This window comes from Microcebus murinus, chromosome 29, assembly GCF_040939455.1.
Source record: "Microcebus murinus isolate Inina chromosome 29, M.murinus_Inina_mat1.0, whole genome shotgun sequence".
NCBI lineage: Eukaryota > Metazoa > Chordata > Mammalia > Primates > Cheirogaleidae > Microcebus > Microcebus murinus.
In genome coordinates, this window is record NC_134132.1 from 12,845,422 (window position 1) to 12,862,955 (window position 17,534).

The window sequence follows — 17,534 nt, forward strand, 5'->3', positions numbered from 1 at the left end:
TCTTTATGAAGTATAAATTCCATTCCTAGGTGGATGCATAAGAGAAATGAAAGCACACATCAATGAAAAGACTCATGTTCATAGCAACATTGTTCAAAATGTTTCAATTAGCTTTTCATAAATAATAATCATGATTTCATGTGCTTGTTTGATATCTGTATCTTTTTTTTTTTTTTTATCTGTTGACATCATTTGCTCCTTTTAAAATTAGTTTGCTGGCCGGGCGCGGTGGCTCACGCCTGTAATCCTAGCACTTTGGGAGGCCGAGGCGGGCGGATTGCTCGAGTTCGAAACCAGCCTGAGCAAGAGCGAGACCCCGTCTCTACTATAAATAGAAAGAAATTAATTGGCCAACTAACATATATGTAAAATTAGCCGGGCATGGTGGCGCATGCCTGTAGTCCCAGCTACTTGGGAGGCTGAGGCAGGAGGATCGCTTGAGCCCAGGAGTTGGAGGTTGCTGTGAGCGAGGCTAATGCCACGGCACTCACTCTAGCCTGGGAAACAGAGTGAGACTCTGTCTCAAAAAAAAATAAATAATAAAATTAGTTTGCTTATTTTACTGAGTTATAAGAAGTCATTAAATATTTTGGATACCAGTCTGGTATGTAATTTACAAATATTTTCTCCCAGTTTGTGGCTTCTTTTCATTTTTATAACAGTGTCTTTTATAGAGCAGAAGTCAATTTTGATAAAGTCCATTTTTTTTTTATGGTTTGTACTTCTGTTTATATCCTATCAGAGGCTTCTCTGCCTAATTCAGAGGCATCAGTGATTTTGCCCTAAGGTTTATTCTAGAAGTTTTATAGTTTTAGGTTGTACACTTAAGTCTGTGATCCATTTTTACTTAAATTCTGTATATGATGTGTTGTATGAGTTCAGTTTTTTGCGGGTTTTTTCTTGGCGTGTGTATGTCCAGTTCTAGTATCATTTGTTGAAAAGTTTTTTTTCTTTTCTCCATTAAGTTGCCTGACATCTTTGTCACAAATCAGTTGACCATATATCAGTGCAACTATTTCTGGAATTTCTACTCTTTACCATTGATCTAGATGTCTGTCCTCTCATGACTACCACATTATCTTAATTACCACCATAGCTGTACAGTAAGTCTTGGAATCAGGTAATCGGAGTCCTCCAATTTTGTTTTGTTTTATAATTGTTTTGTCTATTCTAGTTTCCTTGCTTTTCTGTGTGAATTTTAGAATCATCAATTTCCAAAAAATAAAGTCTGCTGTAATTGTTATTGCAGTTGTATCAAATCTGTAGATGAATATGGGGAGAAGAGATACCTTGACTATATTGTCTCCTAATCTGTGAATACAGAATTCATCTTTGATTTATCTCATCATTGTTTTCTAGTCTTCAAAGTACAAATCTTGCACTTAATTAGTTAGATTTATCCCTAAGCATTTCATGTTTTTGGGGTGCTATTTTAAATGGTACTATATATATATTTCCAATTGTTTCATTGTTGATACATGGAAGCACAGCTGAGTTTTGTATATTGAACTTTGTATACTGCAGTCTTGCTGAATTCTCTTACTCAAGTAGTTTTTTTTTCCCCCAATAGATTTTAAGGGGGTTTTCTGTATAGACAGTCCTGTTGTCTAGATTAAAGGTAGTTTTATTTCTTCCATTTCAATGTATGCCTTTTATTTTTCATACCTTATTGTACTGGGTAGGACTTCTAGTATAATGTTAAAGACAGAGAAAGCCTTCAGTCTTTCACCATTAAATACCGATGTTAGCTTTATCTGTTTTAACAATGCCATTTACCAGGTTGAGTAAGTTTCATTCTATTCCTAGTTGAGTAAGTGTTTTTATCATTAATGCATGTTTAATTTTTTCAAGTGCTTTTACAAACATCTATTGAGAATATACGGCTTTTTTTCTTCATTCTATTGATGTGGTGAATTATATTGATTCATTTTTTTTTTTTTTTTTTTTTTTGAGACAGAGTCTCACTTTGTTGCCCAGGCTAGAGTGAGTGCCGTGGCGTCAGCCTAGCTCACAGCAACCTCAAACTCCTGGGCTCGAGCAATCCTCCTGCCTCAGCCTCCCGAGTAGCTGGGACTACAGGCATGCGCCACCATGCCCGGCTAATTTTTTACATATATATCAGTTGGTCAATTAATTTCTTTCTATTTATAGTAGAGACGGGGTCTCGCTCTTGCTCAGGCTGGTTTTGAACTCCTGACGTTGAGCAATCCGCCCGCCTCGGCCTCCCAGAGAGCTAGGATTACAGGCGTGAGCCACCGCGCCCGGCTTGATTCATTTTTGAATGTTAAACCAGCCTTGCATTTCCAGGATAAATGTGCTTGGTCATGATGCAATAATGCCTTTTACATATTGCCAGATTTGGTTTGCTAATATTTTGTTAAAAGTCTTTGCATCTGTGTTCAGAAAGAATATTAGATTTGTAGTCGTCTTTTCTTTTAATCTCTTCGTCTGGTTTTGATATCAGGATATTGCTGGTTTTTATAAAATGCTTTGGGAAGAGCTTCCTCCAGTCTGGATTGAACTGGTTAGTGTAAACACACATATATAATATGCTATCTTTTATGTAAGATAAAAGGGAGGATAAAACATACTTATGTGGCCGGGCACGGTGGCTCACGCCTATAATCCTAGCACTCTGGGAGGCCGAGGCGGGTGGATTGCTCGAGGTCAGGAGTTCGAAACCACCCTCAGCAAGAGTGAGACCCTGTCTCTACTATAAATAGAAATTAATTGGCCAACTAATAAATATAGAAAAAAAATTAGCCGGGCATGATGGCACATGCCTGCAGTCCCAGCTACTCGGGAGGCTGAGGCAGCAGGATTGCTTGAGTCCAGGAGTTTGAGGTTGCTGTAAGCTAGGCTGATGCTACCGCACTCACTCTAGCCTGGGCAACAAAGTGAGACTCTGTCTCAAAAAAAAAAAAACCAACAAAAAGCAAACATACTTATGTGCTTGATTTTACAAAAAGAAGGGATGCTGAGAGGTAATGGGGCCAAAGGTTTATGGGAGATAGTGACATTTCAGAGTGTACCTTTTACATAGTTTTGACTTTTCAAAGCATATTTTTTTCCATATTCGAAATAAGGATGGGACTGGAGGGAAATCCTAATTCATAAAAACAAATGAACCCGAATGCATTTTAAATTGGTGCTATACCTACATTGAAGGAGACAAAGTGAATCTAAGTAATTTATTAACATAGTATTTTACTCTGTATCCTCAGGTTGGGTAGGGGTGAGAGGGAGGGAATGCAGGCAAATTTTGAACTCTTCTGTTAGGTTTATTTTTTATAGTGATATGGACAAAGCACTTCTGGGACTTTTTAGGTGTATTGGAGATCCAGTAAATGTTTTGAGGTTGTCAGAATGAGGATTCTCCCTGGGAAAGGAGGGGCATACAAATATGGGATGAGGGAAGTCAAAAATAAATCCTGTGGGGGATGAATTGAAATTGTGGTAAAACGGTGTGAATTCATTAGTTCATGTATTTTATGTATGGGTATATTTATGTACATGTATTTGTATGTATATGTGTGTGTATGTGCATATACTTCCTAACTCTGTCAAACAGAAAGGCAAGAAGGAAAAGAGCCTACCAAATCTTATTCTCTAGTATCATTCCCAACTCAGAGGAATCAGAGCTCCCCAGAGAAATAGCTGATTCCAGGCCAGGGCAGGGTACATACCAGGTGAACCTGCATCATTTTTTTAATGCTAGAAAATAGGAAAATGGTTTTTTTTAAAAAAATGGAAGCATGTCACAAGAAGACTGTTGATATTTCTGTTAGCCACATCTGTGATAGGTTGCCCATCAAATAAGAATAATAAGTTATAAACCATTAAAAATAGGAATTAATCTGTAATGCTAATACACTGGTAAATATGTGATTAAATAGAAGGAGAGGGTATACTCTTGCTTACAGAGGAATTCTGAGTTGTGGAGTTGGGAAATCATTTTGCAGCCAGCGTGGTAAAGATGAGGTAGGGCAGGAATCTTAACAAAATTGAGGAGGGAGGGGTCTTAATGTATCTCCCCATGGACTATATTAATTGCAAGGGATAAAAATAGTGATGATGTACTGGTGATTTCCAGCGCCAATATGGGGCAGGTGGTCACCGTGTGACTCCAGGGGTGACACCCTGGGGGACACATCGTCTCCTCTGTAGTATTCTAGCCAAGACTTCCCAACCTGAATCTAATCAGTTAAGCATCTGACAGATCCAGAATGAGGAATGTTCTAACAGTAGGGGCCCGGCAGACTGTTTTTTTTTAAAAACAGTCAATGTCCTAAAAACAGTGGTCCCCAAGCAGGGACTAGAATTTCCATGGACAGGGTTGTGGGGCAGTGGGGTGGGGAAGGGGAGCTCTGGTGGTGATGTAAGTGGCTGTGAATACAGATGAGGTTTTGCTGGCTTGGTTTCCTACTGTGCGCCCCTTCCCCTTAACTAACTTTCCTGGAAGTTTTCCACAAAGTGGGGAGGGGCATGGGGAGGGTTTTGGGGTGGAGGGGGAGGGGTTGGGACCTCAGTCATAAAACACAAAGCAGAGCTGTGGAAGCATTCCAAATTAAAGGAGGCTTTAAGAGAGAGAGAGCGAGCCACTAACTGTTAACACCTGACCCTAGACTTAGATCCTATACTGAATGGGGGGACAATACCATGAAGGATATTATTTGATCCCTTGAAAAATTGGCATACAGACCATGGAGTAGATAAAAAAAAATCTTGTAACAATTTTTTTTTTTTTTTTTTACATTTACTGAAGTTAATAATCGTGCTTTGGTTATAAAAGAGGATATCTCTAAGGAAATACACACTGAAGCAAAGGAGGTGACATAGCAAAAGGCTATGATGAATATAGTTTATTCTCATTTGCTTTAGAAGAAACAGTGTGAGTGTGGGTGTTTGTGTAAGAATGGCACGAAAGTGTGAGAGAGAACACATGAACAAAGGATGAGGCAAAGGAGGTGACATTAGCAATAGGTGAATCTGGGTGTGAGTTTATTTCTGTATTCTTATATTTGTAATTTTTCTGGAAGTTTGAAATTATTTTTAAGTAGAATATGTGAAACACTTAAAATTCTTTATTTTTAGACTTTCTTCATTTATAAAGAGCTTAGTTTTTTTTTTTGTCTGGAACCCTTTTGGAATGAACATTTTTATAATATTTTCCGGTGTGTTGGTGTTGTGGCTGTACAAGCCAGGCATTGTTGAGCATGAGACCAGTAAGCATAAAATAAATGAGTCATTCTGTGGATGCCCAGAGTCTAAAAGTCTAATTTTGGCTGAACTGTTTACTATATCGATTACTTTAAATTTATGGAAGTATCCGCTACAATGTCTGCTGAAGTCTTTGAGGTTATCATTGTTGTTTGTCTTTGGAAGGAATTTTAGAATGATTATTTTGCATCAAAAATCTAGTTGCTGTTTCCCGATTATTTAGATGATCTTGTTTTGCAAACTCAGAAAGACTCCTATTTTTTAGCTCCAAGAGAGTAGCTGTTCGTTTGTTTATTTAAAAAGTGTATGTTGGCTGGGCGCTGTGGCTCACGCCTGTAATCCTAGCTCTTGGGAGGCCGAGGCGGGCGGATTGCTCAAGGTCAGGAGTTCAAAACCAGCCTGAGCAAGAGCGAGACCCCGTCTCTACTATAAATAGAAATTAATTGGCCAACTGATATATATATAAAAAATTAGCCGGGCATAGTGGCGCATGCCTGTAATCCCAGCTACTCGGGAGGCTGAGGCAGAAGGATCACTGGAGCCCAGGAGTTTGAGGTTGCTGTGAGCGAGGCTGACGCCACGGCACTCACTCTAGCCTGGACAACAAAGCGAGACTCTGTCTCAAAAAAAAAAAAAAAAAAAGTGTATGTTGAATGTCTGCTATGTGCCAGGTCCTTTTCTAGGCGTTGAAGGTAAAGCACCAAACAAGACAAAGCTCTTGCCCTTATAGATTTTGCATTTTCATGGGAGGACATAGACGAACAGGAATAGAAGTAAAATATATGAACGTAAGTTGGTTACATCGGAGAAAAACCAGGGAAAGGGGTTAGGGAATGGTGGGGGGTAGACTTGTTGCAATTTTAAATAGAACTTTAAATAGAGTAGATAGAAAACACTGTTTCACTCGTCTATGGGACATTTGAGGAAAGATCTGACGATGGGGAGGAATGAGGCCCATAGAGATAAAGCAGTACCCGCACATCTGCAGTTTCACTTCTTACCCACGCCATCAACCGTGGTTTAAAAATGGCAAATGAAAAATTCCAGAAATAATTCCTAAATTTTAAAGTGTGTGCTGTTCTGACTAGCATATGATGAAATCTTGGGCCATTCCCACCTGGGATGTGGATTGTCCTTTTGTCCAGGATGCATAAGCTGCCCACCCACCAGTCGCTTAGTAACCACACTCGGTCCATCATATCCACTATGGGTGTCTCGGTGCTCGTGTTCAAGTAACCCTTATTTTACTTAATAATGGTTCTACAGCACAGGAGTACTGGGTCTAATTTATAAATTAAATGTCATCACAGGTATGTTAAACATAACTGTGATAAAAACCATAGTATATATATATGGTTTAGTACTATCCTTGGTTTCAGGCATCCACTGGGGGGCTTGGGAACTATCCCCCTGCAGACAAGGAGGGGAGGACTGTTGCAATCATCTCTTGGAAAAGCAGGTAGGCAGAATAGCAAGTGTAAAGGCCCTGAGGCAGGGATGTGCCTGACCTGTGAAAGGAATATATAGCACGGAGGTCAGTAGGGGATGAGGTCAAAGGTGATGGGGGCCAAAATAATGTAGGTTCTTTACGACATTAAAAAAAAAAATTAGGCTGGGCGCGGAGGCCGAGGCGGGCAGATTGCTTGAGGTCAGGAGTTCGAAACCAGCCTGAGCAAGAGCGAAACCCCGTCTCTACTATAAATAGCTAGAAATTAATTGGCCAACTAATATATATAGAAAAAATTAGCCGAGCATGGTGGCGCATGCCTGTAGTCCCAGCTACTCGGGAGGCTGAGGCAGGAGGATGGCTTGAGCCCAGGAATTTGAGGTTGCTGTGAGCTAGGCTGATGCCACGGCACTCACTCTAGCCTGGGCAGCAAAGAGACTCTGTCTCAAAAAAAAAAAAAAAAATTAACTTTTACTCTGAGATGGGAAGCCATTGGGAGATTTTGGGGAGCAGATGTTACATTATATGATTTATATCAGGGTATCCGGACCATCCTGGCTGCTTTGGTGAGAAGAGACTGAAAATAAGGCAAGGGTAAAAGCTGGGAAGCCAGTTACAGAATTATGGCAGAAATCCAAGTGAGAGATGGTACAGACTTTGCACAGAGTAGTTAACTGTGTAAGGGGTGAGGAGTGGTCAGATTCTGGATGCATTTTGTAGGTAGAGTCAGTTATACTTGCTGGTCAGTTAGAAAGAAAGGATAAGAAGTTGAACTTGAGAAGTCAAGGAGAAGAGGAGGGACCCGCAAAGGAGGCTGAGAAGGAGTGGCCAGTGAGATAGGGTGACATGCACAGAGCTCTTTGTTTTGGAAGCCGGATAAAGAAAAGTGTATTAGTGTGTGGTTAGTCATGGCAGATGCTGCAGATAGGTCAAGACAGATAAGAACTGACTGGCCTTCGGATTTAATCATATGTAGGTAATTGGTGACTTTCAAGTTTCAGTGGTGTCATGTGGAGTAAAAATCTAATTGGAGTATATTTAATTTGAATGGAAGTACGCTTGCAGACAGCACATGTTGTTGACGTTTTGCCAAACAGGGAACCAGACAAATTGGCCATCATTTAGAGGGGTTTTTTTTGGGTCACGAGGGTTTTTTGTTGTTGTTGTTTGTCTTCTACTGATTGGAGATGTAATCTGCCAATAGTTTTGCCTTATTGGAAGGAGGAAATTGATGGTGTAGGAGAGAGCAGTGGGACTTATTAGAGCAATGTCCTTGAGTTAGAAGTAGGGTTGTAACATCTAGTAGCAAAGTGCAGAGGTAGGGTATAGATTCAGGCAGGTAGACAAATGTCTTGAGAGATTCTGGAAGTTCTCTTCTGATCGCTGGTTTAGGAATCAAAGTCAGCATGTTTAGAGTGATTCAGGTTTTGTGTGGCTTTTGATTTCTTTTTCCCTGTGCGATGCTTTTCATCAGGTGGTCTGGCAGGAGTCCTTGGAAGCCATAAGAGAGCGATAGAGCTGCTTGTTTAAATTTTTTTTTTTTTTTTTTTTTTTTTTTAGAAAATTAGCTTTTTGCGCTGGTTGATACCTGTAATCCCAGCATTTTGGGAGGCTAAGGCAGGAGGATCACCTGAGCCCAGGAGTTCTAGACCAGCTTGGGCAACATAGCAAGAAGTTCTCTCTAAAAAAAAAAAAAAAATTTTTTTTTAAGTTAGCCAGGCATAATGGTGTACGCCTGTAGTTAGTTGGGAGGCTGAGGAGGAAGGATCACTTGAGCCCCCCGAGAGTTAAGAGGTTGCAGTGAGCTATGATTGCACCACTGCACTCCAACTTGGGTGACAGAGTAAGACCCTGTATTGTATCTTTAAAAAAAAAAAAAAGAAAATTATCATTTTGTTATTTAGTTTACTGTGTACTCTTTATAAACTTGGGAAGAGACACCATCTGGAAATAAAAAAAATTTACTCGTTGGTTTTTAAGCCAAAAAGTATGATTGATTCAAAGGCTCTTAGAATTTACCCAACATAATTCTCCTGTTAACTATAAGAAAATCAACTCAAAGACATTGCTAGGCCAGGGTGGTATAGCTAATCATCTAGTCTAGAATTCAGGTCTCTGTGGCATTCTAATTTATATAATTTAGTTTTGAAATTCAGTTTTCATACGTATATGCATATGCATTTAAACTTAACCCTCTGACAATGTAACTGACTTATTCTAAATTGTAGGCAAGCAAGGTATGAAATAAAAATACATAAAATGTCAGGGTAAAAATGGGAGCTTCAAATTGTCGTCTAAATCATGAAGTGTATAAAACTTGATACGTGAAAATGATATTGCATATTGCAATTAGAACGTACTGAAATAATTTCATAACATTTTTTCTTGGTTAAGTTTATTCTATTAAAATGAAAGATTGTAAAGCTGGATTGATTATATAATACTTTACATTTCTGATATTTTAAGATATCTACTGATTGCTTTGATATTCAAAAATGGTTGAGAAAAACGTGAGCACTCTAGCTTGCTGTTTCTAGCTGTTTGGCCTCCTGCTATTTTTGCTTCTGCTTCTTTATCTCAACATTTGCCTGTACGTAGGAATTAAAAACTCGTGAAACCAAATAATCAACATCTAAAATACATATAAAATTTTTGTGAAACATTATGAAAAGGGCAAACAACACAGGAAAATGGGCAAAAGATATGAATAGGCATTTCATAAAAGAGAAAACATGAGTTAGCCAATAAATATGAAGAAATGCTCAGCATCATTAACAAAAAAATTCAAACTAAGACCACAATTAGATGCCATTTTATACCCCAAAATTAAGAAGTTGGCATTACTAAATGTTGGAGAGGATGTGCATGTGGCAGTCCCACTACTTACCTGTTGTTGGTGGTGGAGTTATAAATTGCTGACCACACTTTGGGGAAAGTAAAAATTAGCATCATCATGAAAAATTGAACATATGATTACTCCCCAACTCCTAGGCATATACTTAAGAGAAACTTTGACACGTGGAATAGGAGGCATGTATTAGAACTTTCATAACAAATGTTCATAATAGCGCAAAAAAAAAGGAATAAAAACCCTGTGGTTAAAATACAAAGCTATTGAGACAAGAGAATGGATAGTTAAGTTGTGGTATGTATGCACAATGCAGTGTTATTCTGCAGTGAACAGTGAATGAACTGCAACTATATACAGCAACATAGGTGAATCTTGGAAAGATAATATCGAATGAAAAAATCAAATCTAACAAGACAGGAACTGTTTAATACCTTTTTTTTTTTTTTTTTTTTGAGACAGAGTCTCGCTTGTTGCCCAGGCTAGAGTGAGTGCTGTGGCGTCAGCCTAGCTCACAGCAACCTCAAACTCCTGGGCTCAAGCGATCCTGCTGCCTCAGCCTCCCGAGTAGCTGGGACTACAGGCATGCGCCACCATGCCCGGCTAATTTTATATATATATTAGTTGGCCAATTAATTTCTTCCTATTTATAGTAGAGACGGGGTCTCGCTCTTGCTCAGGCTGGTTTCGAACTCCTGACCTCGAGCAATCCGCCCGCCTCAGCCTCCCAGAGTGTAATACCATTTTTATAGAATTCAGATGTAAGCAAAATGGAACACTGTATTGTTGAGGGACATGCATTATACATACTGATTATATTTTTTAAAAAGCGAAGTAATGATAAGCACAAAATACAGGATTGCAGTTATGGGAGGGGATGAGAGAGGTGGGGCATGGAATAGAGCAGGAGCAGATCAGCAGAACTGTACCAGTAGCTTGTGTTGAATTGGGTGACAGGTATCTGGATGTTCATTATGTTATTTTGCTTTGAATTTAAAACATGTTGCAAATAATTGTATGTAGCGATTAATATATTAAAAGATAGTGAAGCCATACTTCAAAGTCACAATTTAGGAGACATGTCATCACTTCTGCCTACTGCCATCTGAATTCCTAATAACACTCAATATTTTACTAGAGGTATCTTGTTTTTTTTAATGCCTCTATCTCATTAAGCTTGTTTGTGTCTGCCATCTGACAAGTCACTTAGGGAAAACTAGCTGGATCAATGATTTGAAGATATAATAAAGGATTTTTCCTAGGAACCACCTAAGAGGTAGACTTTTAAAGAATATTTTTCCTTCCACTTCTAGCTGGCTTCCTATAAAATAAGAATCAGCCAAGAAATGAGATAGATAGCAAAACTAGGTTACTGTTGGATAGTCTTTTGTATAATTACCTATATAGTTGAAGGCAGTATTACTAATTTTGTTTGAGCTATTTATTGTATGATCAAAGGGACTGACAAAAAAGTTAAATGGCAAAAACAAATAGCTGACCCGAAGAGCAGAATGTTGCTAAAGATGAAGCTACTCTTAGGCATAACATTTTGGAGTTAGAAGGCCCCTGGGAAATTGAGTCCAAACATCTCGTTTTTGAATAAAAGAGCTTTGGGGGAACCAAAGGAGTAATTGACTAAACCATAGAACTTGTTGAGAACAGAGTTAACAAGAATGATCAGACACTAGATGTCATGATTCATACACTAGTGTTTTCATATTGAAATGCTGAATGGTAAATAAAATAAAACATTTAAATATCCTATATGGGGCACACTAAGTAACTCAAGGTTGGACTATGACCTTTGAGTGAGACAGTAGTTTTTGAAAAATTTTAATTTATAACAAATCAGCTTAGCTCTATACCACATTTATCTGCAGGTGTTTGCCAAACACATCTAGAGAAATAACGTGCATTTTTGTTTTGTCCAAAAAAGAGACTGTGTGTGGTCTGCGATGTACAAATGAATATTGGACTGGAAGTGGGAAGCATTGGGTTCTGAACCTCACTCTGCCAGTGCGTAACTGTGTTGTCGTCGATTCACCACACAACTTCTCCAGGTCTTGGTTTCTTCACCAGTAAAGTGAAGAAGCTGAATGAGATGGTCCATAGAAACTAGCTTTAAATGACTATTTTTTTCATGGTTTTTTTTTTTTTTTTTTGAGACAAGGTCTTGCTTTTTCACCCAGGCTGGAGTGCAGTGGGATAGTCATAGGTCACTGCCACCTAGAACTCCTGGGCTTAGGTGATACTTCTGCCTCAACCACCTGATTGGCTGGAACTTACAGGCACGTGCCACCGTACCCAGCTAATTTATTTTATTCGTATAGATGAGGTCTCTCTCTGTTGCCCAGGCTGGTCTTGAACTCCTGGCTTCAAGCAGTCTTCCCGCCTCGCTCTCCCAATAGTGGTGGGATCATAGGCATGAGTCATGAGTCGCTGTGCCTGGCCTTCATGGATTTTTTTTTTTTTTTTTTTTTTTTTTTTGAGACAGAGTCTCACTTTGTTGTCCAGGCTAGAGTGAGTGCCGTGGCGTCAGCCTACCTCACAGCAACCTCAAACTCCTGGGCTTGAGTGATCCTTCTGCCTCAGCCTCCTGAGTAGCTGGGATTACAGGCATGCGCCACCATGCCCGGCTAATTTTTTATATACATATCAGTTGGCCAATTAATTTCTTTCTATTTATAGTAGAGACGGGGTCTCGCTCTTGCTCAGGCTGGTTTTGAACTCCTGACCTTGAGCAATCCGCCCGCCTCGGCCTCCCAAGAGCTAGGATTACAGGCGTGAGCCACAGCGCCCGGCCCTTCATGGATTTTTAATAGCAAATTTTACCTGTCTTAAATAAAGTGTTATATGTTCCATCATTAAATAAGCGAGGCAACAAGTGAGATAAAATCAGTAGAAAATGAATGACTCCATGATGCCGAGTCAGTTTATATTCCGAACCTAAACTGAGTTTTTTCTTTTTCTTTCCTTCATCGCAGGTATAATACTTCTGCACGTCTGCTTCAGGAAGAAAGTGCCTGCCGTTTCTATTGTCTTGACGCAGGTTCATGCCAGCCCAGAACAAAGAACCAGGTCAGTTTTATAGGATTGCTTTGTCTGTTGGAAAAGGAGCCAGGAACGGAATTGTGAGGGTCTTTCCTGCAGTAACAGCAGGACCACTGAACTGTGATTCAGAGGGGCCTGGTTTCCTCCTTTACACCTGATGGCTGGGTGACCTTGGGCAAGCCTTCTTTCCTTGTTGGCTTTTAGTTTTCTGCACCAGCAGTGAGGTTCATTAGAATAAATTGTCTTCAGTTTCCATTCTGGCTTTAAATGATTACTGCTTTTATCTTAGGTACTTATAGAGGATAAAACCATATTTGTAAGGCATCATTTCCTCTTTTTTTCCCCTAGAAAAAAATCTAGCATTTTTTTTAATGCACAGGATTTGGAACACTTTATTTTATGTCATGGTTACTTTGACTCTTTTAAACGATAAGCCCTGTCGTGAGGCGCTTGAGACTACTGCGGCTGCCCAGTTGCCTTAGTTGTAGTGGTTTTTTTTTTTATTTTCCTTTGCTGTTACTGACAAGTTTATCTTTTGCACGGAGTTACGAATTAATTTTTCAGTAACGTTCTTCCGCTTTAGAGAGGATACCTTTTTGACCGTGTTCTCTGTTGATTTCAAGTGACTCAGTTCGAGTTAGTTTAACTGAAAAGAAGTTGTCAGGCTTCGGGGGGTGTCCCAGGAGGACACCGCAGGGCCCGAGGACAGAAACGCAGCTGGACTGCACAATGAGAACGGGGGGCCCAGACACAAGCGGGCTTCCCGCGGGCTCCCGGCGGAGCCCCTGTCCTCTGCCCGTCTGCCTCATTCTCCTCTGTCTCTTTGGAAACTGGCTGTCATCGCGTTTCCCTTCTCTGGGATGGGAACCCTGGCTGCCACAGCCTCCCAAGCTTTCTGTCTCCTAATCCAGACTCCCGAAGAAAGGCTGATTCTTAAGTATCCTACCCTGGGTTTCCCAGGACAGACTCTGATTCTTCCGTCAGGTGTCCCTGGACAAGTATGTAGCTTAGGGCGTGGTAGTGTTAAAACTTCACGTCGACTTTCTTTGCTTCAAAGGCTGTTGTTCTCTGGAATGGATCTGACTTTATTCCTGCTAAAATGCAGAGACATGATAATAGAATAGTCGTCCTCCTTCCAGTTGTATAGGAGTGGCCCTTCTTGTCCCAGGGAGATGTGTTCCATGACCCCCAGTGGGTGCTTGAACCCCAGATAGCACTGAACCCTATATATACTATTTTTTCTGTGTACATACATACCTATGATAGAGTTTAATTTATAAATTAGGTATAGCAGATTAGTGACAATAATAATAAAATAGAGCAATTATAATAATACACTGTAATGAAAGTTATATAGTCTCTCTCTCTCTCTTTCTCTCCCATCTCTCATCTCTATCTCTCTCATCTCTATCTCTCTCATCTCTCTCTCTCATCTCTCTATCTCTATCTTACAGTACTCTACACCGCAGGTAACTGAAACCCTGGCAGTGAAACCTTGGATAAGGGAAACTACTATATTTGCATTTTAATTGGGATCAAAGGTTAAGCTAAGGCTGTATTTCCCAAACTGTGTACAAGTGAAATCCTAAGTTCCCATATATAAAAAAAGAATAATATAAGTGCAAGAAAAGTATTAGAATTTGGAAGGGGGGAAGGGTTTTAGGGTTCAGGGAGTGGAAAAAAAAATAAGAACCCACGTTAGTGGGGTTAGAAGAAGAGGGCACACAGATACGTAAATGTATACTTCTAAGGTAGCAGTATGACAAAAAAAAATGGATAAAGCAAGCAAAAGGAAAGCTTTCTTTTTTTTTTTTTTGAGACAGAGTCTCGCTTTGTTGTCCAGGCTAGAGTGAGTGCCGTGGCGTCAGCCTAGCTCACAGCAACCTCAAACTCCTGGGCTTGAGTGATCCTTCTGCCTCAGCCTCCCGAGTAGCTGGGACTACAGGCATGCGCCACCATGCCCGGCTAATTTTTTTTTTTATATATATATATATCAGTTGGCCAATTGATTTCTTTCTATTTATAGTAGAGACAGGGTCTCGCTCTTGCTCAGGCTGGTTTTGAACTCCTGACCTTGAGCAATCCGCCCGCCTCGGCCTCCCAAGAGCTAGGATTACAGGCGTGAGCCACAGCGCCCGGCCAGGAAAGCTTTCTTATTTGACTTTTTTGAGAAAACAAGATATGAACGTGGGCTGCGGTACCGTCAGGTTTAGTCCCCGCTCAGCTACCAGCTATGATGTCGGGTAAATTCCCTTTTCTCTGTGCATCTCAGTTTATTCAAATCCTGGCCTTGCCACTTCACCACCGAGAGTCACCTGAACTTCTGGACGTCAGTTTCTTCATCTTACAAATGGAGTTGATGATAGTGGCAGCTCTTGGGGTTGTTATGAAGAATTAATGTACATTAAGTGTTTGAACTAGTTCTTGGCTCCTCCCCCTCTTCCTCCTCCTCCTCCTCTTCTTCATCATCAAATTTTGAAATGAGTCGATCATATGATTGCAGGGGTCCCAGCTCACTGAAAATCTGTGGTCCTGAGATTTTCTGCTATGGGCTAATATTTTTTGGGTATCTACTTAAAATCCTTCATGGAGACTAATTTTGGTACTGATAAAAAATCACCTTGAATTATGTGTATGTCATTATCTATTACTATGTGTATTAGTTTGTTAGGGCTGCTGTAACAAAGTACCAGAGACTGGGTGGCTTCAGCAACAGGAATTTATTGTCTCCCTGTCTGGAGGCCAGACGTCTGAAAGCAAGGTGTTGCAGAGTTGGTTCCTTCTGAGGCCTGTGTAGGAAGGATTTGTTCTGGGCTGCTAGATGGCCATCTTTCCTGTGTCTCTTCACCTCATCTCCCTTCTGTGCTGTCTTTGTCCAGATTCCTAAGGACCCTGGTCACACTGGATTAGGGCCCGCCCTAATGACCTAACTTGATCACCTCTGTAAAGATGCTGTTTTCTAATAACATTTAAAGTACTGAGGGTTAAGATTTCAGCCTGAATTTGGTGGGGAGCACAATGCAACCTATAGCACTATGTCAACAAATCTCTGCAAAACGTAGCAGCTTGAAACAACAAGCAGCAGTTTTTGTTGATCAAGAATCTGGGATTCTTGATTTGTTGACCAAGAGTGGAGAATTGCTTGGCTGGGTCCTAGCACAGGATCTCACGAAAAGCTGCACTCAGCATGTCTGCTAGGGCTGTGGCCTCCCCTTGAGGTCTCGAGGGAGGCTGTGCCTCCAGTTCACTTGCATGGCTATGGGCAGCATTTAGATCTAGGCTTCTTGTTGGGTCAAGGGGGTGAGCCATGTGCCAGAAGCCAGCCCCAGTTCCTTGCCACGTGAGCTTTTTCCTTAGGGCAGCTCACACCAGGGCAGCAACTTCCAGTAGAGCAAGCAAGAGAGAGTAAGCACGATGGAAGGCACACTGCCTTTGTAACGTAATCTCAAAAGTGGCATCTCTTCATTTTTCCCATATTCCGTTGATGAGGAGTGAGCCACTAGGTCCAGCCCACACTCAGAGGGGATTACATGAGTACTAGGAGGTAGGATCGTTGAGAGCCATCTTTGAAGCTGTCTACTTACAGCATAGAAGAATGAAGAGAGAAGAAAATATGCTATAGTGGGAAAACACATAAAGTATTTAATATTATTCAGAAAGCTTAGTCTTAAACTAACAGAGGTTCATCACTCCTGTGCATTACAGCTTTACAAACAGAAAGTATTCCACCCTCACAAAAAGAGAGATGTAACTTTTATCTACATTTCCTTTTTTAAAAACTATAGCAAAGGGGAGAGTATATTCTGTTTTTTTTTAAAAAATGAAAATTGGTTGTTTTTTGGTCCTATGTAGAATTCTTCAAGTGGTATGTGACTTTTCACTTAGCTAAGTTATTAAAATGATATTTCTCATAATATATATAGGAGTCTAACCTGATTCCCCCCACCAAAAAAAAAAAAAAACAAAAAAACAGGTCTTTGGTTACTAAGATTAATTTTAAGCCTGGCATGGTGGCTTACACATGCTAGGATTACACACCTGTAATCCCAGCACTCTGGGAGGCCAAGGTGGGAGGACTGCTTGAGGTCAGGAGTTCGAGACCAGCCTGAACAAGAGCAACACCCATCTCTACTAAAAATAGAAAAATTAGCTGGGTGTGGTAGCACGTACTTGTAGTCCCAGATAGTTGGGAGGCTGAGGCAAGAGGATCTCTTTAAACCCAAGAATTTGAAGTTGCAGTGAGCTGTAATGACACCACCGTACTCTCTAGCTGGGGCGACAGAGTGAGACTCTGTCTCCCTCCAAAAAAAAAAAAAAAGATTAACCAACTTTTTTGTGATCACTTTCTACAACTAAAGTATTAGGAGTTAGCCATTTGTGATACTCCAAACTGGCTAATTATAGTCACTTTTACCGAATGTTATGATATAATCGTATATACTGTATTTACCAGCTGGTAGTTCTAACCGTTGACACTGATAGAGAAATACTTGGTGTTTTAGTCAGGGTTTTCCAGAGAGACACAGTTGATAGGATATATATTGAGAGAGAGAGACAGATGAGAAGGGATTTGTTAGGGGCATTGGCTTGCTTGATGGTGGAGGCTTGAGAAGTCCCAGTACAGTCTGTCTGGAAGCTGGAGCACCAGGGGAGCCAGTGGCAAGACTCAGTTCCAGTCCAAAGCCCTTAGACCCAAGGACGCCAGTAGCGAAACTCTGGAGTCCGAGGCCCAAGACCCAGGAGTCTAAGACGGAGGGGGAGGAGAGGGCGAAGAGGTTGCTGTGAGTCCCAGATTCCCCTGGAGTTCTGAGGTTCAAGGACAGGAGAAGAAGGGCCATGCCGTCTCTGGACGAGAGAGTGAATTCTCCCTCCCTCTGCCTTGTTTGCTCCATCCGGGACCCCAGCCGATTGGATGGTGCCCCAGTCAGTCCACCTGCTCACATGTCTCCTGCAGAAACATCCCTCCCT

The 17,534-nt window shown here is 40.7% G+C and overlaps 1 protein-coding gene across 9 annotated transcripts in view; it reads left to right on the forward strand.

The window, feature by feature from the left end:
* Window positions 1-17,534, forward strand: part of WDFY3 (WD repeat and FYVE domain containing 3) — a 269,179-nt gene that overhangs the window by 22,836 nt on the left and 228,809 nt on the right. For all 9 annotated transcript variants that reach the window (XM_075998724.1, XM_075998728.1, XM_075998723.1 and 6 more), the window contains exon 2: window positions 12,500-12,593. The gene's annotated coding sequence lies outside the window, so the exon portion shown is untranslated. The remainder of the gene's footprint in view (window positions 1-12,499; window positions 12,594-17,534) is intronic.